Below are 6351 nucleotides of genomic sequence, written 5' to 3'. Positions count from 1 at the left end.
CACGGTGACTGACAGAGTGAGACTGTCCACAGGAAGTCTGCAGGTCTGTCCTCAGCTTCCTGTTTACACTTCTTCTGTGGTGTCTGTGGTTCCTTTAGCTTCTGTAAAAATGGGACAGTTGAGTGTGCAGTCATGGTGCAGGTCACTAGAAGGGTGAGGCATTTATTGTCCTACCAACTTTAAAACCTAATTAAAATGTATATGTATGTAACAAATATACGAAACTTTAAACCTAATTTTTAAACTGAAGCTTAAAGAGAAAAAAGTTAATGATGGATTGCATTTATATAACACTTTTCTAGGCACCCAAAGTACAGTTCCACAGTCACTCTCACACACTGGTGGAGGCAGCTACAGTTGTAGCCACAGCTGCCCGGGGACAGACTGACAGAAGCAAGGCTGCCATATCGCACCATCGGCCCCTCTGGCCATCACCAGTAGGCGGTAGGGGAAGTGTCTTGCCATAGGACACAACCACCAGGACAGAGAGAGAGCAGGAGGGATCAAACCGGCGACCTTCCACTTATAGAGGAGCTTCCCAATCCACTGAACCACAGTCGCCCCGATAGTTCAGCATGTAATAACACTGGGACATGAGTCATATAGGTGCAGCCTCCCTACCTGTGTTCTCAGGGGTCTGAGTGATGATGTCAGCATTGGTCATGTGTGTTTTTGGGATGACATCATCAAGACAAGAACATGCCAATGAGTGACTGAATATCCGGGTTTTATTTACAACTCACTGAACTTGGATTTCCCATCAACCCTGTTTGCCTGCTGAACTGAATTCAAATATATATTGTTTTCATTTAATAATAATCCTGCAGAGAAATCTTAATTCTTATGAAGACGTTGTGAGGGGCTTCATGAATCTCTCTCTGAAAAAGAACTCATTTTGTTTCACTTTAAACACTAGTCACACAAAGAGATGAAGACAAGAAACAAAGTTAAGAACATCTTTTGCTGTGTGGTAACTTTACATCTTCCTTTGTTCAGTCCTGCATCTCAGCACCGGTATCTGCTGACATGCACTCTCTCTACTCTCAGACACTGTTTACCTCTACAGAGTCCACAACATTCAAATAGCTGCTAGACTGATCTTAAACACATAAAACACTTCATGGTTTATGTGTTTTACCTTTGATCATTTCCCACTGATCTCAACAAAGAAGCTCCATCACAGAGAGCTTCTCTCAGCAGTTAACCACACCAGCAGCACCTGTTTTGATGTGGGTGAATGAACGCTCGACTCCGGGAAATATGAACTACTGACTCAGGTGACTTCACTATTTATGTGCTTTTACATCTGATTACTGCTACTACTGTGTATAACCCTCAGATTTACATGGCAATAAAAGAAATAATATGGTCACTGAACTAGCTTCTCCTGCTAGTCCCAAAAACGTGACTCAAAGTGAGAGCTGACTGGGCTTTTTCAGCTGTAGCCTAAACTGTGGAAGCATCACCCTGCCCTCGTTAGTTCAGCCCACTCACTGCCTGTCTTTAAATAATGTCTTAAAATGTGTTTTTGCTCCTCAGATTAGAGTCAGAACGCGAGCAGTACATTCTCACCTTGTACTGGTTGTTATTTTCCTAATTTTGCTGGTTTGCTGGTTTGTAGAGTATTTTTATTAAACTGTCCAACGTGTGCTTCTCCGATTTATTTTTGAAAAGATACATCTGGATTAAAAATAAACCAAATCCGCTCAGATTATTTTTAATCTTCAGTTCAGGCCGACTGCTCCTGTTACACTGTGTCATACACACAAACCTGAATTGACTCCCATCAAACACCGATCATATCTGTTTAAGCTGCAGGATTTCCTGTCTCAGTGCCACGTCGCTCTCTGCTGACTGCCTCATGTTATAAACACTGAACTGACCAACGAAACCACAGTACAGCTTTAATTATGAAACCAGTGACAGGTTTTACTGAGGAAACAGGAACCTGAAGAGTGAACTGCACCTGCATTCAGGTCCCACTTTCAAAACACTAGTTTGATAAATGTGAGAAGAAGATTCTCATTGTTTCATTGACCACATTTTACAAGCCCAATGAAAACTACTTTTGGGTTTATCTCTCATTGATGTCCCTCGCTAGAACACAGGTGAATGTGTACCTGCAGTGTTTGTCCTCAGACTGGAGTAAAGTACTTCAGGTTCGCTGGCTGGAGTCTTATTGGTCCAGGCTCTACTGGTGACCTCAGCATAGGTGACATCATTTACTGGAGCTGACTGGTATCTCCCTGCAAAGATGAAGTGATCTGAAAGAATACTAGTATTTGTGTCTGTGGAGTTTTAGTCTGAATCTACTTTCTAAGTGTTCTAAAAATAGAAACGCTGATGGAGGCTGTCTTGATGTGTCCAAGATGATGACTTTGGATGAAAATTTGAGACAGATGCCATACCTGTGCGCTTCTTCCACAGAAGATGAAGTACAAACAGAACCAGAACCAACAGCACCAGGGAACCTATAGCAGCTACAATTGGGGATATGAGGGAGGAGGGGGGAGAGGGAGAAGGGGGAGGAGAAAGAAGGGTAGAAGAAGAGGAGATATGAGTGTTTGTCAGTGACGTTATGGTTGTTGTTTCTTCTTTTGTTGTTGTAAACAAGGCTGTGGTTGAAGGACCTGCAGGAGAGATGAGGAAGCTGGTTCAGTCAGTTTATCATCAGCTCAGCAGATTGGCTTTAAACAGGAAGTGATGTCAGTGATCTGACCTCTGACCCTCAGAAAGCTCTGAGGAGATGATCCAAACTCATCAGTAGAACACCAGTAGAGACCTTCATCAGACTGCTGCACGTTAATTGTGATGTTTTTCTCTGATTTAGGTCCAACAAGACGTCCATTAAAGTAGAAATAAGCTGCAGCTGTGCCACCAGTTTTCTTCTTACAGCGTAGAGTGACATCACTTCCTGTCCTCACAGGAAGTGCAGGGATCTCCAGGATCACATGTTTATCTGAAGAAAAGACCCACAGAGTGATGTAGAGGTGGTATAACAGTCTGCTGTTAGTCTGATGATGAAATGAATGACTTCATTACCTGATACAGTGATGTTGACTTCTTCACTCTTCTCTCCAGCTTCACCTTTACACCAGTAAACTCCACTGATTGGCTCGAACTCATCAAACAAACAGGATGAACCATTGAACCTCCCGAAGCCCCGCCCACCTGCTCCACATGACTCAGTCCCACTTCCTGTGTCCCTCTTCACCGTCCATCCATCAGAGCCCAGCTGACCTTCACATGTCAGAGACACTGAGGCTGCTGTGAAGAACTGCTGAAGGTTTGGACTGACGCTCAGAGAGACTGGAGGACAGACGGACAGTTTCTATCAGTGTTTACACTCAGTGTTTGTCCTGGACCATGGTGCACTTCATCTACTCACCTGCACAAACAGTCAGTGCAGACAGCAGCAGCACACACACACCTGCAACAGGAGGTCAGAGGTCACTGAAAGTCAGAGGTCAATGAAGGTCATAGGATATTAAAGGTGAGAGGTCACTGAAAGAGAGTGGAAATTATGACCAGAAGGCAGTAATAGGCCTGGGAGAGCATCTTCTATGTTACCATGTTCACCCTTCACCCTGCTGTGATGGCACTTGTTTAGCCATTTGTCACATAGACTCTGGATGTTATATTTCAAAGCTGCACACTGGTTATCTGTGTAGGTCACAGTTAGGTAGTGATGGCCCGCTTGAAGCTGGCGCTCCGGAGCGTGTGTCGAAAAAAACAACACACTGGTTCAGAAGCACTGTGTCGAGGCTTGCTTCGTTTGGCAAAAGTCACGTGACCAGTGACGTCCGAAGCTTCATTACGCACGTAACTGCTTCGGTACCTGATTCAAACGGATATAAGGAAGTGAATCATCCACGGGATTCGTGGAGTGTGTTGATGGTGACAGATAGCGACGAGGTGATCATTCCACTGACAGATATGGAGCCAGCGAGGAAGAGAGGACGTTCTGGCGTGTGGGAATATTTTGAGTTGATTTTGCTCAATTCATTTTATCTGCTGAAGTGAAAAACTTGAAATGTCCAAAATCATGTTTTCATAATGTAAATATCATTACAGCATATGACTTTAGGAACACTTCCATGTGAATTAAAGCTAATGAAGACTACAAAAATGTATTTGACACTATACGTACATGACATTGCTACACAGTTTAGAAAATCATTTTGTTTATTGTTTTTAGGTGATAGTCTGCAGGACCCAGGAATACCTGCATATCTACCAGCTTGCAGTGTGGTTCCTGCACTCCACAGCCTCTTCTGTTCCATGCAAGTGGATTTTCTCCAAGGCAGGAGAAACTATTTCTAAGAAAAGAAACAGACTCAGCCAGCACACAGTAACACTAATCCTCTTTTTAAATGTAAATAACAAAAGGGCTACCTTACATTGATCATGTTTTTACTTTGCAAGTTCTTGATTAGGGGTGGGTTTTGATTATCGCCTTTCTGATTACAATCCATGCTAAATTGAATAAAGTGATATTGATTCATTAAAATCCCGTGTCGATTTGTAAATTAACGTTATTATGCCTGAAACGCCAGCATCTCAGGTTAAACCTCACAACATGTCGTCAAACACCATGCAGCTAAAACAGTAACTGGGAGCAGGTTTACGGATTCTGCATACAAACGTGAACACAGAGCGCGGACCCGACGCGTCAGAGTCAGATTTTGATGTGTCGGCGGGTCCGCGCTGTGTTTGCCTCTTTTTTCTTCGCTGGCTTCTGCAGCTGCAGGTTTCATAACTCTCTGTTTACATCTCTAATTAAGTCTCACATGTGTCAGCTTTCTTTTAATAATACGAAATTATGGATATATACTGTTAAATGATCAGACTTGTAATATTTCTGACTGAGGCAAAACTTTCCAGATTCCAATCAAATTGAATCGGATCCTGTATCGAATCAAAATGATTCTACAAATCAGTGACGATGCAGCCGTACTCAGCTCCCTAAGCATTTTCCCTTTCCAGTTCACAATCAATCCCACCCCTAGGTCAAAAATATGTATAGGACAATTGGCCTCATCTAATATTTTGTATGAACCTGTCCAGCTGTCCAGTGATTAAACGACAAGTAGATGGAGGCAGGAATCCACAGCAGGGGCATACTCCATAATGTGCTGTGCATTATCATATGTATATTATATATATTGCTCACTTATTGTATTTACCAACATCAAGGAGTTATGAGCAAAGAAAGGCCACACCATAGTGCATGTTTAAATAGGGAAAGTTTATTGATCAAAATGTATTACGCAAATACGCATTACATTTTTTTCAGCCCCCCAATCGAGAAAACAAAACCAATTACATGTTCAAAGCAACGGAACGGTGGCCCAATATCAGAGAGAACTCCACTCTTGAGTGAGCAGTGATAATTGAGCAGTCCGTTTTATTTTGCAGATTCAAGCTGCTCTTTAAAATTTTCACCACCAGATGTCACCGGAGAGGACTGTGTTGAAAAGCTTCGAGTAATGAACCGTTTTTCAATACAAGCTTCAGTGCTTCGGAAAGCTTCATTTGGCCATCACTACAGTTAGGTGTTGTGAGAAAGTGGGTGACACCCAGTTGGTGGGGAGGTCCTGGTGGTGAAGTCTTCTGTTCTCCTGTGTCAAGAGTGCAGACAACAGCTGTTGAAACACCTTCTCTTTTAACGTCTATTCAACTAAATGCTGTGCTATTTATCTTTAGTGACTGTGTACCTGCCCCCCCCTCTCTCTCTCGTGCTCATAAGAATAAAAACGAATAAAAAGTTGTTGATTACTTCTACTCATGTGACAAAGTGCAGGAAGACCACGCCCGGGTGCCACCTGGGAAGGCGAGACAAACTTTGGAGCAGACACAAGACACTTTGTCGAGAGACACTTCTGCATCGATGACGGGCTGATTTCAGTTCCCACAGAGGCTGCAGCCATCGATCGGCTTAAGCACACATGTGCAGCCGAGTCCAACCTCAAACTCCACAAAATTGCCTCAAATAGTTTCTTAGTCATGCAAGCCTACACCCGGTGTGGAGTTCTCTCCGTATGTAATAGTATCTTCAACCTTTTGTATACTCCGAGTGGAAAACAGTTAAAACATAAACATGTTTAATCAATACCTTTCATAACTTGAAATGCAAATAGAAATTATACATTTTTACAAATGATGCAAACAACAAAGTAAAATGTTGCTATTTACCCCAAAATGCAGCCAAGGCCTCAGATTTTTTGCACAATCATTTCAAACTATTTACAGAACAATCAGGTGTGTTGCATCAAATAAGAAGGCACACAAAGTATTCATGCAACTCCCAAAGAATAGGTCCTGTCCACTATAAAACAGAGGAGAACACCA

General features: G+C 42.7%; 1 pseudogene; it reads right to left on the bottom strand.

Annotated features, from left to right (window-relative positions):
• LOC113017958 (uncharacterized) lies at nucleotides 1-3425 on the bottom strand (annotated as a pseudogene).
• Between the last annotated feature and the right edge of the window lie 2926 nt (nucleotides 3426-6351).

The sequence above is a fragment of the Astatotilapia calliptera genome, unplaced genomic scaffold (assembly GCF_900246225.1).
Source record: "Astatotilapia calliptera unplaced genomic scaffold, fAstCal1.2 U_scaffold_3, whole genome shotgun sequence".
NCBI classification, from domain to species: Eukaryota; Metazoa; Chordata; class Actinopteri; order Cichliformes; family Cichlidae; genus Astatotilapia; species Astatotilapia calliptera.
The sequence above is the reverse complement of the archived record's forward strand: the minus strand, read 5'-3'. Positions and strand labels throughout refer to the sequence as shown.